The sequence below is a fragment of the Rhipicephalus microplus genome, chromosome 5 (genome assembly GCF_043290135.1).
Source record: "Rhipicephalus microplus isolate Deutch F79 chromosome 5, USDA_Rmic, whole genome shotgun sequence".
NCBI classification, from domain to species: Eukaryota; Metazoa; Arthropoda; class Arachnida; order Ixodida; family Ixodidae; genus Rhipicephalus; species Rhipicephalus microplus.
Window position 1 is genome coordinate 182,854,943 of NC_134704.1, and position 18,427 is coordinate 182,873,369.

Sequence of the window (18,427 nt, forward strand, 5' to 3'; positions counted from 1 at the left end):
CTTCACCTTGTACGCCTCAAGTGCTGTTTACCACTTTGTCCTGCCAAGGCACCTGACCGTCTGTGACGAAGTAGTGCGCCAATTTATCTCGCACTTCCTTGGCATACCTAAAACGCATAAGTGCCATGTGAAATTTCTGTCGGCACAGCCATGATGGAAGACACACACTGTAAAAGGAGCATGCTGAGCTTGAAAATCTCACGCGTAGTTGCATTTCAGTGTCATAGTCATGACACTACATTGCCAAAGTGTTCCTCATTTTTATGTAATAATGAGCGCTACCTCTGCTGTCTATTTTCTACGGCATCATCACAGCTTCTGATAGAATGCATACTTACTGACTAACTTTAGAAATTTCGATATGTCAAGTTCCCTGACAGCCAAGGTCAGCAACTGCTCGCATTTGGACAAAACCATTGTACACTTTTGAGAGAACGATTGCGCTGTACAGTTAAACCTAATTAGGGCTGGTGCACACCGGCAACTAGGAGCGGTCGAGCGACCATTTGCGACTGGTCGCGAACAGTCGCACTGCTTGTGCACTCCGCAAGCTGTCTTATATGCAGTGAATATTTCTGTGGCTACACATTTTGGCGAATCATAAGCATGCATCAACCTTTTCATGGAAGAGCGTACGTGCTCATATCACTCAGGTTGAAGAAGGGCAACCAAAACGTACCTGTAGCAATTTGCTTAGCATGGATTTCTGAAAAGCTGTAAATTCAAAGAGAACCTATTTCGCAAAACGTACACCACTCAAGTCTATTGTTTAAATTGCTTTCACACAACCATCCACAATATGTATTGCCACTGCGCTACTGTCCACAGTGTATTGTGTCACTGTCAATTTAACAAACATACGTAAAATTGTAGCAAGGTGCAGGGGTTAAACGCTGGTCATGTTTGTGAGAAATTTCGCATGTGTACTTGTGCAAACACACACCGTCGTGCATGCAGATACATAAAGGGTGGTTGGTTGAACCTCCTCGCTCCTCGATGCTGAAAAATATTTTTGGCATGAATACTCTTTGAGTGCCTTGAACAGCACATCAATTTGTCCTAAAAATTTGTGCATAATTGTACTCGCAAAGCTGAGGATTGTGTTTCACTTATTTTATAACATCATAATTGCGCTCCATATAGTACCTGTGCATCAGGATAACAGAAAACGGGAACTGACACGTCCACAATGTAATGTCATTGTGTAGCGCAGAATCCCATTTTCTGTGATTTTACAAGCGGAAAACACGTACTGATTACGCAATAAGCCACAACAGATGGTTTTGAAATATTCACCACCTGAGATTCTTAACGTACGTGCGCAACAAACGCGGCAACTTAAGTGCATTTCGCCTCCACCTAAAGGCGATCGATGCGGCCGTAATCAAACACCTCATTTATGCCTAAACTGCCGACCGCAGTAACGACTGCACCATCGAGCCCGCATACGTCATAAATGCAATTCGTTCTATCCGCCCAAGCGAAACTTCCTTACAAGCGAAGCGCAGCCACAAGCCACAGCATATTAATCTTCAAACCACACGCTCTTACCTAATGGTCATGGCCAGGCAGTCGTGCGCCGAAATTGTAGGCCGGTAGTTTGTGACCTGCTTGGATATTGCGGGGCACAGCAGTTCAAGCAAAGTGTCGAACGTTCGTGCCGGCATCCGCATGAAGCTAACCACCAAAAAAAGAACGAGATAACGTGTTATGCACTATCTTATAAGCACGTAAAACAACCATAAACTTACTCTCGGAAATACTCCTCGTCGTGCGAGCGCAAGTCGGGAAGCAGACGCCCTGTGTGGCCAGCCACTTCTCGCGAGCGAAGGGACGGTCTCACCCACCACCACCTTGCTTGCTTTGAACGTTTTCGTGCTGCCAGCGCTGACACGTTGGCTGAGCACATCAGCACCGCCACAACCTCTTCTTCATCACTCGACTCGAAGTCTATGATGCTGCCGGGAGAACGCTACGCAAACACAGCCGTCAAAAACAAACGCATCGCGCTCAGCGGGCTCCGTATCTGATCAGCTGATCGTCGCCGGTCGCCCAAGTTCTCGTTGATAACGAAATCTGTACGTGACTCTCCGGGTTTGCGACTTCCGGTCGCTCGCATGAAGCCTTGCCGGTGTGAACGTCGCTCGCAGTTTGGTCGCCAGTCGCAAATGGTCGCGCGACCGCGGCTAGTCGCCGGTGTGCTCGCGTTTTGCTTACGTAGCGTCCCTGTGCCCAACGTGCGCGCGCTGGACACAGCGCTACATTGAAGTATAATGAGCCCTTCATGATGTGCTCGTGGCCGTTTTGCTTGCTCCACACATACCAAATTTTGTGTTCACGTGACGTCAGTCGATGACGAAATATATAACTGGCGCAAACATGATAATCTTTACACGCGTGTCATGTAAGAACATGACAGCATAACACACTCGTAGCGTGTTCGCGGCCATCACACTAGCTCTACATATACTGAATTCGGCATCACGTGACGTGAATAGATGACGAATTGATTGATTGATTGACTTGTGTGGTTTAACGTCCCAAAACCATCATATGATTATGAGAGACGCCGTATGTGGAGGACTTCGAAAATTTCGACCACCTGGGGTTCTTTAACGTGCACTCAAATCTGAGCACACGCGCCTACGACATTTGCGCCTCCATTAGAAATGCAGCCGCCGCAGCCGCGATTTGAACCCAATAGATGACGAAGGTAAACGACACATCCAAACATGATAATCAGGACACGGAAGTTATATACGGAATTATTAACCTCCACCTTGAAACGTTGTGCTGATTTTAAGCTGACGTATCAACATTTCTCATTCGTGCTTCACATATAATCGATTCCCACTGTACGTGGGGTCTGCCAATTTTTGTTTACAAGCCTTATATTTTCTCATCTTGTGAATTCCAAATAAGGCAAAGCGTGGGAAGCGGATGACATCAGTTCGTAGCGCTCACTTCCGGTTCTTTTCACCACTCGCTGAACGCAATTACATCTGGGATTGCGCTCAATTATCTAACTCGGTTAGCGTAGCAACTTTGGAAAAGATAAAGACAGCTTGTGTTGGCAGGCGGAAAACGGAAGCCGCAGTGAGCTACGCCGGGCGGTGCATGCATTCGACGAAATGGGCTGCAAAGGGCAAAACATGTTTTTCGTGGCTCTGCGGTGTGTTAACCTGGGGACTTCCAGTTCCACTAAGGCTTTTCAGTTTTCGTCGTGACGTCGGGTGAACACAAGTATTTGGGCTAATAATTTGAGCAGGTATTGATTTTGTACGATTGCATGAAAAACCAAGTTCTTAGCAAGCCTGGCTGCACTCAAAGAAGTGCAGTGTCGCTGGACTAATTAGTCCAGACTGCTGTCAAGCTGCTCCCGGTAAAAGACTTTCAATGAAAGGTTCGAAATCATTTTGGATCGTCTAAGATTTTTTTGTTTCTTTTTACTTTTGGCATGTCGTTCAAATGAAGTCAGGTTATTGTTAACTCGTTTCTAACAATGAAATCAGCGATGACTGCCAGTTGGGCGTGTTGGTAAAGGTTCATGATGAAACAAGCGCTAAAAGTTACACACACTCGGATCACTCGTCTGTGTCCTCTCTGAGTGTGTGTATTTTTTAGCGCTTGTTTGATCATGATGAAATTTAAATGGCCGGGGTTTGAGTCTTTTCTGCTACTATTGTCAACCAAATACACGTGACTGAATGGATCCATCTGAAAACAATTGCAGTGAAGGTCGCTGATGCCAACGTTTTGTCCAGTGAACGTTTCTTCGTCAAGGCAGTGCTGCTGCATTTTCAAGAAAGAACTTCACTGTTGTACATAGGGAAGATCTTCCTTAAAGAACTTCTGATCGCTTCAAATCTCTCTGTGGCTCTAAACTTATGTATCGTTTGACTCTCGTGTTTTGTAAGAAAACTATGCGCACTGTCACAACAAACGTGATTCAGTCAAACATGACGTATCCTGTATAGTCGCGATTGTTGAGCATTTTCGCATTGGTTCGGATATTCTCGGTTCAATGTTCGCTTATATGTCCATGTGCCAGTTGTAAATTACAGCCGCCTTTATAAATTGACACTTTCACCTCCCCTATCCTACCATGCGCAGGGTAGCAAACCGGCTGCCTATAGCTGGTTGACCTCCATGCCATTCTTTTCCTTCTATTGTCCTTCCTTCTTCTTCACAATAAGTGCACATCTCTGTTTTTATTGGAAACGTGCAGTAAGTAGTTTTATTTGTGCCAGTACAGTTTCGTCTTACTAAGAAATCAATTATCTTAACCAGCTCCCACTTCAAAACTCACGAACAAAATTTAGAAAAATTCACAAAATTTCATTGATGACCGCCTCGCCCAAGCGACCAACGGGCTTAAGAGAAGGCGTGAGTGCATTCCTCATGCATGTGAAGGGGTACGGAGGGCTTCCGTGGCAACCCTCCACCTCTCAAACTTTTTTACATTTCCCTGTATTTGGCGACCTCCTCAGTGACGTCATGAAATAAATGTTATATTCATCATTCATTTCTAGTAAGACGCCGGGCAACCGCCGGCGGTAAAAGCGGCACTGTCTCTGTGTATCAGCATGCGAGACTGGTTACATGCGAAAAAAAAGGAAGTTTCCGCCCCTTGGTAAAACGTCTCCATAAAGAAGTAGTTGAGTGCATACTGTGCATCCTTATAAGAGAGCTCATACAATGTTTGCTGATTTTCGACAGGCTAATCACCTTTCAACGCAAGTGCATGACGCTTAGTGATACATCTCCAACCCGACGGCTAACGTCCGTAACTAATGAGTGATTCATAATTAAACATGCCCATGTAGTCATGAATGTTGTTGTAGCTTAGTAGTTAACAGTGAGAGTGGAACTAAACAAAACGTTGTGACAACTAAAACAGCATGACTGATCATCCCCAAACTGAACGCCACTGCCCATTCAGAGAGAAACGCAACGCGCCTTGTGTCTTCCATGGTGAGCCGAAGCGTATAACGCCGAGTCGCATCCAGGTATATTGATCCAGGCGAAGCCGGCGTGTGGCTCTACACGTTGCAGAACTATTTTTGTATAGATGGATGCTATGGTTATGGATCACGCCAACGCTTTCGGTATGGTCGCCATCTGGCAATGTGTCATGGCGTTGACGAAATCGCCCTTCTATTGGAAACGCGTGGAATAGCACGGAAGCGTCGAAAGGACGCATTCAAAGAGCTAATCGTGTATTTCACGGTCACGATTCATTAGGACACTTTTCCAAGAATATTTTGAGAGGTCAGTAGTAGATATAAAATGCGTGTTTTTAAAGGGGTCATCACATGGTCATCTTACAATTGACGGTTTTCGGCACAAAACGAAAGTAGAGGTTCAATTATGTTTATACACGTGTGAAAGCTGGACTCTAAGATATCATTTCGGTTCACAATAAACCGTAGAAGTCAACGGCTGTAAACTCTATAGACCGCTGCATACCAATGAGTTGCCATGCGGTGCTTGACGTCACAAGCTGAAGGAGCAGTGTCGTCGTCTGCTTCCAAACAGCCCCTTACGCATGTGGTTTGTGTTGCGAGTGCTGCTTGCCACGCGGTCCGCACGTGTCAGTGGGTTGCAAGTGTAGCGATGTGCTACCGGTACCATCACCATATGCGTCAACGACGTCGTGCTCATTGCGCATTATGACTTCGACTTCATTGCCGCCAGCTCAAGCGACGAAGAAAGCCTAGCACATGGTGTGAACCATGATGCCAACGACCCCGCCGTTGTGGCGGACGTTGCAGACGTCTTTCTGAAATTATAGCTTTATTTCAAGCGTGCCAGCTTGAGAAGCGAGCTAGGGATACGGGGGTCCGTCGACGCTGAATTCGTGAGCAAGTGTTACTTACAGCCGTGGAATTGGCAAAGCGTGCAGATTTTTGTTGACTAGCATACGTGCATGCTTGAGTTTCGTTGCTGAACATAATAAATATGTGGTCACAACAATACTGCGCCTGGGAAACGTTGTTTCTTATCGGTTTTTGCGTGCGGCATATGTAAACATAGACCGAAGCGGACAGCATGTCAGTGCGACACTAGGGTTACTCACGATATGCGATTTCATTCGCTTGCCTCCGGTAAAAAAAAAAGCAAGTGGACACTCAACCGTGGCACTGCTTACGAGAAGTTTCAACAAATATTTAGCCCTAGTGGCAAGCTGCATACACATTGCACATTCAGAGGGCGTTTTTTGATTTCCGAAATTGCGTGCTGCAAGTACCACATCTACATGGATGACGCGGTTGCATTATTTAAACTCCTGCAAGTCATTTAGTTGCAGCGGCGAATTGAACAACGCAGAAAAAGTTTGAGTGCAAGCGTAGCTGACCATGGTACGTGATCGTCCTCCGGAATGCAGACCGTGCAGCAGCTCACCAAACAAGCGGTTCGTGACGTCACAACCAGCGATCGCGCCAATGTTGCCCGACTCTAAGGTCACTCGCTCGTTCAAAAAATAATCGATTATAAATTATCGGCTCCATCAAATTCATTAGACTATCGCCAGATTGTCTGTGAACGTACAAGAATCAATCCACACAAAACAGATCATCGTTGAAAATTAGGTGTCATGACCACTTTAAAGCACACAAACTATTCGAATACGCATTCTAATAAATACCACGTTGAGAAAAGTAACCGTGGCGCAGGGAATAGTGTGCCCAGCAACTGTCGTCGCCGATCAAGAGGTCATGGGCTCAACTCCCGTAACAAAATTTTGTGTTATATTCTTATGTGCTACTGTTTAGACGTCATGTCCGTGAAGGAAGTACGTCTTTGAAATCTTGGTGGGCCCCGGCATAAATGTTTCCATGTTAAAAAACAAGCAGTGACGTCAGATGTTGCGCTACAGGACAGGTGAAAAATTTCAAAGTTTACTATATGAACAAATCCCTCATCTCTATATGAGGAGACCAGGAGGGGGCGCCAACGCATGCAGACCGGGCCACATCTGGCTTTACTTATCCGTCCTTAAGAGCCCGGATTTTACGGCCCTCGGCAAAAAATCTCACAAGAATCGCAACAGGCAAGTCACCATCTTTCATCTGGCACGAATATTTTTGCGCTGAACTCCTTTTTCAACGAGAAACGAATGTTTGAAAACCGTAAGCGGTGGTCACGACATTAAGCCTACACGCGCCCCCGCTGCAACGGCTCCTCGGCGGACGCGCCAGCCGCGTTGGTGCCTGGTGCGCTCTGCGACGTGCTCTGCGACGCGCTCTGCGACGCGCTCTGCGACGCGCTCTGCAACGCGCCTCGCAACGCCGCGAACTGGGAAGGGGCTCGATTCGCGGAGACGACCACCATCAATTCTGACTCACCGGACCAACTGAACTGCATGGATGCGGACGACTTCAAACCCACGGACAATGTCGGGCCCAGCAACTCTACCCCCGGTCCGAGCGGCGTTGCCAAAGCGTCCAACAATACATACCTGCCACCATCCGTGCCTCTCGTGGTTTCGGGTGAACGACGCTCGCCGAAAGAAGGTAGTTGCCGAGGAGGCCTCCGCGACGCCACCAGCCACATTCCACCAACGCGAGCACCGACATGGATCCGGCCGGCCCCGCCTGCCACACCTTCCCGTAGAGGACCACAAGGTGATATTTCGTATAAGAGGAGGCATATCTCTACAACAAGAAGCGGTTTTACCCTTGCGCGCTGCTATACAAACCGCGCTCTGAGCCCCCTTGCCCATGAGTGCGCGGATACGAGTACGCAAGGAGCAGAACATCGCCCTAGTCAGCACCTCAGACCCAGACCTCGCGGTACAGCTGTGCCATGTGCAGACGCTCAAGCTCGGCAGCAGATCGTATGAAGTCTCCGCTTACGTGGCTTCCCCAGATAATTCCTGCAAGGGAGTAATCACAGGAGCCCTACCTATACCCACAGAGGACGCCCCCATAAATGACACCGTCACTTATCCCCAAAGTATGAATATTATCCAAGCGCGACCATTTGGGACGAATGGAGCATGCCTCCACACCTTCGAGGAAAAGCGTGTTCCCCGATACGTTTACTTCCAAGGCGTGGAATTTCGATGCAGACCTTTCCGACCAATCACCCAAGTGTGCCACTGCTGCCTCAGAACTGGCCACCGGCAAGACATTTGCCCATTTTCACAGGAACGCCGGTGTGGAAATTGTGGCATTCTCAACCCAAGTGAACACCACGATGGTTGCGTCCCGCAGTGTTTAACCTGTGGCTCCGACGAACACCCCACCATCGACCTGGGTTGCCCAACCCGACAAAGGAGACCTGGACCCCGTGTTCTTAGAGATGAACGCCCACTCCTAGAAAAACCTAATGATCCTCCACTGAAACAACTTTGTGAACAGTTGCCAACAAACAACCAACCTCGCAGCGGTCCCCAGCACGCCAGCAGCGAGGGCCACGGTAGAAGTGTTCGATCCAAGCGCTCAAAAACGCCAAAGCATGGAAATCAGACCTCGCAACCTATTCAACCCGGAGCACCTCCACCTATCCAGGCATCTGCGCATTCATCCAGGAACTACCCACCGCCTTCTTCACAATGCAGTGCGAAAAGCTACAATACGTGGCCAGCACTTCCGCAACGAGAGCCCACCCATGCACCTGGCTTGGAGGATAGGGGAGGGGCCTTGAGTTCATCTGGCTTAGCTGCAGGAGGTCGCCTAGTTCAAGCCCCACAGTCGCAGCTACAGCGACGGCAGGACCCCCTGGCCGTCCCTGGTAAGTCGCCCGTTGAGCAGACCTCCCAAAATCCTTCGCGATCAACACCACCCCATTCACCAGCCCTCGTTCAACAGACGTGTGCCCAGTATTTCCAAACCCCAGAATTCACTCAAGCCCTCACACAACTAGTTCTAAAGTTCGTAAGTGATAGCCTCGAGGCTGTTAAAACACAACTGATTAACGAACAACAGGCCCTCCAGAGAATGGAGACTACGTTTAGTCACCCCATGGAAAAAGTTGAGGCTGCAATTAATCACCTGTACGATATAGAAGCTCAATCATCACCAAACCGTAAGCATAAACAACACAAATCTGCCACCGCTTCCTCTCAGCACATGGCGCAGACGAACAGCCCACAATCGGGAGTTTACACTCCCACAACGACCCAACATGGCGAATTTTAGTAATCGAAAAAATCCCGGAAGAGCAGGCTTGCCTTCTCCATCCGGAAATCAAAATTCATCTGACATCAACATATGGCAGTGGAACTGTAGAAGCATCAGAAAAAAACACTCTCAATTGGCCGCCTACATTCAACACTCCGCTGAATCACCCAATATATATAGTGGCTCTGCAGAAGACGAGGCCTGTCCCTTGCTCTCTGCAAGGATATCAGGTGGCATCGGTAACATTGCGCGCCGCTATTCTTATTCATAAAACCGTTCCATTCATAGATCGGACCCCTACAAGAAGCTCATCAGAGAATGGAACCGAGTACACTGCTCTTTAGGTAATCCCGTCGAATCACGCATCGGGTAAAGAACTCTTGGTAATCAACATATACAGCACCCCTAAAGATAAGGGCACTGGCATACCCAAAATTCTTGCTCAAACGTGGTCCACACATCGCATTATAGTAGGTGACTTTAATGCACGCCATACCCCATTGGGTTACATAAGTAACTCACCGAAAGGTGACCTTGTACATAGCGCCATGATGCACCACGCACTTACCCTAATTACTGATCCTACTGTGCCAACGCGAGTAGGCACTAGCACCGCCAGCGATACCACGCCTGACCTCACAATGGCTAGTGCACATGTAATAGTAAAAACACATGAGGTTCTGTCGGATACATTAGGAAGCGACTACCAGGTGATTCGAACCGTCATAACGCAAAATTTTAAATATTTCCGACCTAAAATGCAGACCCTCGTTGACTGGGATAAACTCCACACATATATCGCCGCAGCGGATACCACTACGCGATCTATAGAGTCCTGAACTCAGGACTCCATAGAGGTCCGACGAAGCCTTTGTAAACGATGGAAGCGTCAGAGGCTAAACCGCAAACTTCGCCTATGTATCGCTGCAGTCACAGAGGAAGCCGTACAGTATTCCACCCAGTTAGCGAAAGCCAATTGGGAAAACTTTTGTCGGACACTGAATGGAACACTTGGCACAAAACGCACATGGAACATCCTAAGGGCCCTTCTAGATCCCACGTCGTCCAAAAACCACATTCACACCGCTACCCAACGGCTCATTTACCTAGAAGAGCAAAAAGGCACAGATATTATGACACACATAAAAAACCTTTACATTCCTCAGCCCCTACCGGCGGATCTGAACGCACTCCCTTTAACACCCCCTGATCCGGACGAAAAGTTGGATGCAGATATCACACTTGCAGAGGTAAAAGAGGCCCTGACTTGTATTACCCGGGACACTTCACCAGGGCCGGATCGTATAACATATAAGATCCTCCGAGACTTAGATAACGTGTCTCTACAGGAGCTCACGGATCTCTTTAACGAACACTGGAGCAAGGGCACACTGCCCTGTGTTTGGAAACATGCAGAGATTAATCTGATTCCGAAATCAGGCAAATCACTACTTCTCGAAAATTAACGACCCATCTCGCTCACGAGCTGTGTAGGTAAACTTTTTGAGCATGTTGTTCTCCGTCGACTACAGCCACATTTAGAAGCTAGCAATTTTTTCCCAATACCCAGTTTGACTTTCGCCCCAATCTATCAGCGCAGGATGTCCTCCTGCAGGTTAAAGAGACTCTATTTTATCCCAAACTGCAGACAGGTCAAACCAGAGCCATTCTCGCATTAGACATACAAAAGGCTTTCAACAATGTAGGTCACGAACACATTCTCAGGACATTGGCCACAACTGACTGTGGTCGTAGGACCTGGCATTATGTCAAAGGTTTTTTGGAAAACCGCATCGCCGAGGTTAAATTAGGTACACTTACATCCGTCACTTTTTTTCTCCCAAACAAGGGTACACCCCAGGGATCTGTCCTAACGCCACTCCTATTCAATGTAGCCTTGGCCCCATTGGCCAAAGAGCTTGCTGATATTCCTAAATTACAGCATGCATTTTACGCCGATGATATGACTCTGTGGGTGTGCCATGGCTCTATTGGGGAGGCACAAGACGTTCTACAAACTGCCATCAACGTCATCGAGTGGTATATTAGTAGAATGGGCCTCCACTGTTTGGCAAAAAAAGTCCAAGTTACTTACAATTAAACCCCACATGCACGACCCAAGCATTGACCTGCACGTGCATGGTCAACCTGTACCAAGAGTACATAAAATCAGGGAATCGGGTCTACACATACAATCAAACTTAGGCGCAAAATACTCCTTGAACATTCTTGATAAGCAGATAAAGCAAATTTCAGCACTGATCCACCGGATTGCGTCACGCAATCATGGTCTATCTGAAAAGGACACCATCCAAATTGTTGAGGCTTTGTGTTTAGTCACCTCGCTTATCGTCTTCCGTATCACCATCTCACTCAAAAGCAAATGGAATGGGCTAACAGCCTAATCAGGCGGGTGGTTAAAACCGCATTGAGGCTGCCGATGCGCACCAAAACTACTCTCCTCCTAGAGACTAGTCTGCATAATACAGTGCAAGAAATAATAGAAGCACAGAGAAGCAATCAGCTCCTGCGTCTTTCTCGGACACCTACAGGGCAGAACCTTCTCCGAACCCTGGTGCTTGAATCAAGTGACACGGTGCGATACGAAGAAGCATGGTCGCCTATTCCAATAAGGGTCGCGGCACACATGCAACTCAAACCATTGCCGCGCAACATGGATCCACAACGCCATCTAGGCTGACGCAAAGCACGCGCTGATTATTACATACAAAGGTACAAAAATTGTGAAGACGTCTTCTATGTCGACGCTGCGGTAGGCCCACTTGAAGGAACGGCCATGGCTGCTGCCATGACAGAAGACGGGCGCATTAGCATTTCCGCGTCCGTTAAAACGGCACACCCGGACGTGGCTGAGGGGGTTGCACTAGCCCTAGCAGTGGTGCATGCGGCCGCAGATTCTACCATTACAGAAATTTGCACTGATTCCCAGAGCACTTATTGATACTTCCGTAAAAGCATTGCACCAAAGACAATCCACGCATACTGAACAACATTACTTCACTTCTCCATCCGGTGACTATCACGTGGGTGCCTGGACATGAGTGTATCCCCAGGAATGAGCGCGTTCATGCGCATGTCCGAGGTCTTTCCATCCGGACCCTGGGGGATCGCTCACCCGAACCCGTGAGAAAACCACATGAGGGAATCCGCACCTACCATGAGATTACGAGGTATTACCGGAACAGCATCGAGATTTCCCTGCCCCGCACTTCTCCCTCACCCCTAATCAGAGTTCAGTTTGGCGCCAGCTACAGACAAAATCATTGATTTCTCCCTATTTGGCACACCTAATTTACCCCACTCTTCACCAACCACATTGCGCCACCTGCGGGGCACCCCGGGCTTATCTTTTCCATTGCTTGTGAAACTGCCCAAAGCCCATGGTGGTAGACCCTATCCCTAACCCTCCTCTTTCCTCGTGGGAGGCCGCTCTTCGGGTCACTGGTTCGAACGACCAGTTGTGGCTGGTGCACCGGGCCTGCCTAGACATGTCGGCCAGGGGGCTCCCGGACTTCTAGGGGCCCAACCACATATACTTTCATTTTTTTTTTCAAATAAAGTTGTATCGTCCTCCTCCTCCTCTATGTGAAGTGACATACTCATAAATTGACTCTCTTTCCCGTTATATATAGTAGTTTTAAAGATAAAATGGCTACTGCATAGGCTGGGCATTACACTAGCTATAATCTCGAAATGAGTCTAGTGCGTGTTCGTGGCCTACGCCACTGCAATACGCTACATGACACCGTGCATTGGTGTTTATTTACACCAGTTTCTTGTCGGTGTGGATAAATCCTAGACTTTAGTGAATGTATACGCGGTCACGACATGACGTAGGCTAGAAAGCTTAGTGCTTCGAATAAACCTGTTTTGAACTGAATATCGTGCATGTGTCATGAACTAGAAATAACTGGAAAATTTTCAGAGTACCACAAAAGTAAGCTACGTGCAGGCAACATAGTGTAGTGGCAGCCATTTTCGTTGCAGGCTCTCCGGCGCGTTGGAAGGGTGCGTGGAGACAACACCGACCTCTTGATATGTATGCCGATTCACGCTCACCCTAATTGAAACGTACGGGTGTGTTCTTCAAGAATATATAGAAGCGATTCCGAGACATCGGTAACTGTTAATGAGCTGCGTTGTAATCAGCGTTGTTAATTGAGTGCGTATTTAATGTCTCCAAGTGTTCATGAACTCTCCACACGACTTCGCTCCCTCCATCTCTTTTCTGATCACGGGTGTGTTCGCTGGTACGGAAGTATATGAGCCAGTGCCTTCAAACAAGACGCCATTTTATTTAACACTATATGAAACTCGCATGTTTGTACTAACTTGACTTTTGCGATTTTCTGGTGGAGTCAGTGTTCAGCTTCACATCACGGCACTGTGTTTTGTACTTTCATTACTCAGCTTTTGGCGTGACTGAAAATAGCCGGTAAAATGGGCAGAACGAAAAAAACGTTTATTGCAGGGTGGCTTTATAACTAAACGGCAAAGGTCACATGACTCGTCATGATAAGTAAAATCATGAGACGTGTAAACAGTACTGTTCTAGTTATATATTGGAACGCGTGCTTGATAACACTGCATCTTTCCCCCATAAGCTTCAGTAAGCGAGACAATTCAGTGGTTTGCGCTAGCGAGTTGAACGTCGTAGAGGTTGTTGGTCTTGATCTTGAGAGTTGACTTCTGATTTATTTGCAGGGTTTAACGTCCCAAAACCACCATATGACTATGAGAGACGCCGTAGTAGAGGGCTCCGGAAAGTTCGACCACCTGGGGTTCTTTAACATGCACCCAAATCAGAGCACACGCGCCTACAACATTTCCGCCTGCATCGGAAATGCAGCCGCCGCAGCCGGGATTTGATCCCGCAACCTGCTGGTCAGCAGCCGAGTACCTTAGCCTCTAGACCACCGCGGCGGGGTGAGAGTTGACTTCTCGCACGCCCATATCTTGAGGTGCGTCTACCTGCTTGAGGGTATCCTGACTTTGTCATGAACTTGGCTCTGCATGCTATAGGTGATGACCCTAAGTCTAGCCCTTGCCATAGCTGATTTACGTGGTGCCAAGCTGGTCCCCCGGTTCTTCTAGCGTGAGCAGTGCACTTTTTCTTGCTAGACAACATTCTGTACTGCCGCAAATACATGCCAGGTGGTCGGAAGTGGCTGCTTCCTGTCGCTAGTGATATGCGCTCTGACGTCTGCGCGAATTTTTATGCAGATCCCCAAAGTGTTCACGCCGATATCCCGAAAACGTACGAAAGGCTGCGTCAACAATATTACTGGCAAGCAATGTATCGCTTTATGTAGAAATACGTTCAGTCTTGCACTAAATTACTACAGAACAAGACACCAGTGTGGCACCTTACTGGCATCTCATAGCCACTCTTGTGTCCGGCTTGCCCATTTTGCCGCGTGGGTATCGACCTCTACGGGCGCCTCCCGTATAGGGGCTTTGAAAACCGGTAGAGTATTGTTGGCGCCTATCATCTGACATGCTACGCTGAGACTGTAACTCTGCCGGCAGCGACCGCCCATGAAGTTACGTTCTTTATTCTCCGCAGCTTCATTCTACGCCATGGTGCTCCGCGGCAATTACTAAGTGATAGGGGTCGCCTGTTCCTGTCGGAGGTCATTCAAACTAACCTCGCTGAAAGCAACATTTTACACCGGAAATCTACCGCATACCTTCTAGAGACAAATATTGTGTGTCACCGAGCGATTCAACAGCACACTCAGCGACATGTTGAGGAGTGAAATTCCTCCGACCTCACTAACTGGGACGCTATACCACCTTCTTTTGTTACTTCCGCTTACGACACCACGACGCAAGCGACTACCGGCTTTTTACCGTTATTTTTGTTTCACGGCTGCGAACCTTCCCACTTACTGGACACTATACTTCTGTTCCACACTGGTGCATCCGGGTGCTCTCCAGTTCCTGAATACGCCAGATACGCCCAAGACTGCCGTCAGTTGGCTCGTTTCATGAGGAGTGAAGCTGAAGGTCGACAAAAACCTCGACATGACGATGTTCATCACTCAGCTCCTACGTTTGGTGCTGGCTCTCTTACTTCTCTGGCGTTTCTTATAAACTTCTGGTGCGGTAGCATGTTCGTGCTGTATCATTGATGTGACCTCGATGGTGAACCACATCGTCGAGCCCCTCACACAATCAAAGATTTGCGCCGTCGCAGACGCGAGACCATACACGTCGACCGTCTCAAGCCTTATTACGACCCCAATCGACAGGATTGCTACGATTCACCCCGGGGGTATTGTACACGTTGATGCATATGCGCATAGGCATATGCGCCTTCGGAAGAGGACAAAACCCCCCTCCCTGTGATGACACGAGAACCTGTGCCACCTTTGCCAGCCTTTTCATACGACCTTTTTTCATTGTGACCTTGTTGCGACTTCTCTGGTTCAATAAAGCTTATCGCGCTGTGTTTAAAAAACACTACGGGCTCTTTTCATGAGCCAATAGTTGAGGGTAGCACGCGCTGTGTTTCATTTGCAGAATTCTCTGTTCTTGTTTAATTAGGTAAGAACATTACTACTCCACATGGGAAGGGCATGCATTAAAGCTTGCGTACGGTTCGAGCCGACCAGAGGAAGGCGTCTGAGAAGGTTCGTACCGCTGCAGTAAAAACACCTTAGGAGCGTCTGAACACTCATGAGATGCCAGGAAGAATGAATCTTGTTCACATCGACCGCACGCCACTTAGCTCACGCTCGAAACACCGAAGCGACGCGCCCGTCGTTTAACTTGGAGAGAACAGTTGCCTTTTTTTGCCTATTTATGGCAGCTTTCGCTGCAAGTTTTAATTGTCAGAATGAACTTGTGTTCATTTACTTCAAAATTTCGCACATAAAAAGCCGTTCAGTGTACTAAAATGCTTCATTATTGTCAACTATTATCTCAGTATTCCTTTTTGTAAGTTTTGCACACGTGTAATTTCTTTTTTGGATGAGTTAGATAATCTTATTTTACAATTTTGCAGATATTTTCTACTTATTGTGAGATCCTTTTGTACAGAAAGTCCTGGTACGATTCCTTGATTCTGGGACCCTCTCTTGTAAATCCTTCACGCTGTAGCCACGCGAAGCGAAAATGAAATATTCATGAATTTGTTATATGCCGACAACCTCTTCTAATTTAAAGTCATGTCTTTTGATTTTAGCGTGGCACCTGCGGTGTTTCAACGCATTACGAATAGAGTACTGGCCAGATTGAAGTGGGAGATTTGTCTTCTGTAGTAGTGCGATGTCATTGCGTTACCCTGAAGCTTCGAAGAACATCTCCGGCGCTTTCAAGCTGTACCTCAATCAATAAATATCTCTGGACTCACCGTGAAGCCGGATTAGTGCTGCTTCGCGTATGAGGTGTTGTTGTTTCTGGGCGACGTCATCAGCATATCCAGGGGTCGCCCCGACCCACGGAACACAGATGCCATTGCTGCTTGCCAGCCGCCCACCGACAAAGAGGCATGTGCAAATTTTTTCGGCTTCTGCGATTAGTGCAGATGCTTTTTAAAAAGCCTTCAGCAAATCGCCCAGCCACTAACACATCTCGGAAAGACCCACGTGCAGTTCAAGTAGCAAACGACGCCAAATCAAGCATTTCAAAAGCTTAAACGATGTCTTTACATTTCATTTCATTTCATTTATTGGTACCCTTAGGTCCGGGAGGTATTACAGAGGGGAGTGGTATTAGCACATGGAGAAAAAAAGAATACAGAAATGCAGCAATGGATATGCAGTTATTACAGTGGTGCGGCTCCTACTTATACAGTCTTAGCTAATGGCGTTTTTAAACAGTTCATGATCTTGGATAGTTGCTATTTATGCGGAAAGGTGATTCCATTCGATGCTCATGCGCGGTAGGAATGATGTGTGGCAGCCATTTGTTCTGCATAATGAAACTCCGACCTTGTGACGATGATCTAGACGAGGTGATACATAATCTGGTAGTGAAATAAGTTCATTATGTAATTGGAGATGGCGATATATTTTGTGAAAAAGACACAAACGAAGAATCTGACGGCGAGATGCTAAAGATGGCAGATTCAAGCTAGATTTCATTGCCGATATGCTTGCGGTGCGGTTATAGTTAGAAAGAATAAAGCGGGTAGAATTATTTTGAACCATTTCGAATGAGTGTATTAAATTGGCATTTACAGGATCCCAAACCGAGGCAGCGTATTCTAATTTAGGGCGAATCAATGTTTTGTAGAGGGTGAGTTTTAAGGAAGAAGCTTTAGCAAAGTTGCGACGTAGGTACCCAAGCATTCTGTTTGCTTTTGCAATTATGTGTTCAGTGTAGATTGCCCAGTTTAAAGTGCTGGTTATGTGTAAGCCTAGATATTTATAGCTAGAAACGGTATCCAATGCAAGACCATTGAGAGAGTAGGTAGGAGGTGGATTAGTTGTTCTAGACACTCTCATAACCTTGCACTTGTTGACGTTGAGTTTCATTAACCATTTTTGACACCAAATTGATACCGCAGTAAGGTCAGTTTGAAGAGCAGTTACGTCGGCATCGGAGCTTGATTCACAGAATATTACACAGTTATCAGCAAATAGGTGCACATGAGAGGAAAGACACGCAGGTAAGTCGTTAACATAAATAAGAAAAAGAAGAGGACCAAGCACTGACCCTTGCGGTACTCCAGATAGAACAGTGGTGTGGCGGCTATTCATTCCGTTAGCAGCAACATACTGAGAACGATTGTCAAGAAAGAATTCAATCCAAGTTAGTAATTTCCTGTCAAAGTTTAGTTGAAGTAATTCGTGCATTATTAAACTGTGGGAAACCTTGTCGAACGCTTTATAAAAATCCAAAAATATGCAGTCGGCCTGAGAAGAGTGATCCAGTATAACGTTCAGTTCATGTGTGAAAGATGCCAGTTGCGTCTCGCAGGAGTATGTTTTTTTGGAAACCATGTTGTGCTAGGGTAAAGAATGAGTTAGATTCGAGGAATTTTACAAGGTTCGAAAATCACACATGCCTCCGCTACCAGCACATTTTGACAAATACGCTGATACTGAAATCAATACTTACGCAAGCAGTGCATGACTCGGCGCCGTCCTTGTACAGATGACCAAGGGACTCGAACGGGTTATTAGCTACGCTAGCCGGTCGCTATCCAAAGCAGAAACTAAATATTACATAACAGAAAAGTGTCTTGCCATCATCTGGATTACGTCAAATTTTCTCCCCTACCTCTGCGGCAAGCCCTTCAAAGTTTTAAGCTACCATTACGCCTTGTG

General features: G+C 47.1%; 2 protein-coding genes across 28 annotated transcripts in view; one reads left to right on the forward strand and one right to left on the reverse strand.

Moving 5' to 3' along the window:
• LOC119173303 (uncharacterized) overlaps window positions 1-18,427 on the reverse strand; it is a 509,098-nt gene that overhangs the window by 147,833 nt on the left and 342,838 nt on the right. For 13 of the 27 annotated variants that reach the window (XR_012895519.1, XR_012895513.1, XR_012895518.1 and 10 more), the window contains one exon: window positions 1-17,875. The exons of 9 other annotated variants lie outside the window; for them this stretch is intronic. The gene's annotated coding sequence lies outside the window, so the exon portion shown is untranslated. The remainder of the gene's footprint in view (window positions 17,876-18,427) is intronic. 5 more of the 27 variants (XR_012895522.1, XR_012895521.1, XR_012895505.1 and 2 more) reach the window with 4 other exon arrangements.
• The window catches only part of LOC142818054 (uncharacterized), an 81,512-nt gene that overhangs the window by 8,676 nt on the left and 54,409 nt on the right, over window positions 1-18,427 (forward strand). The gene's annotated exons all lie outside the window — the stretch shown is intronic.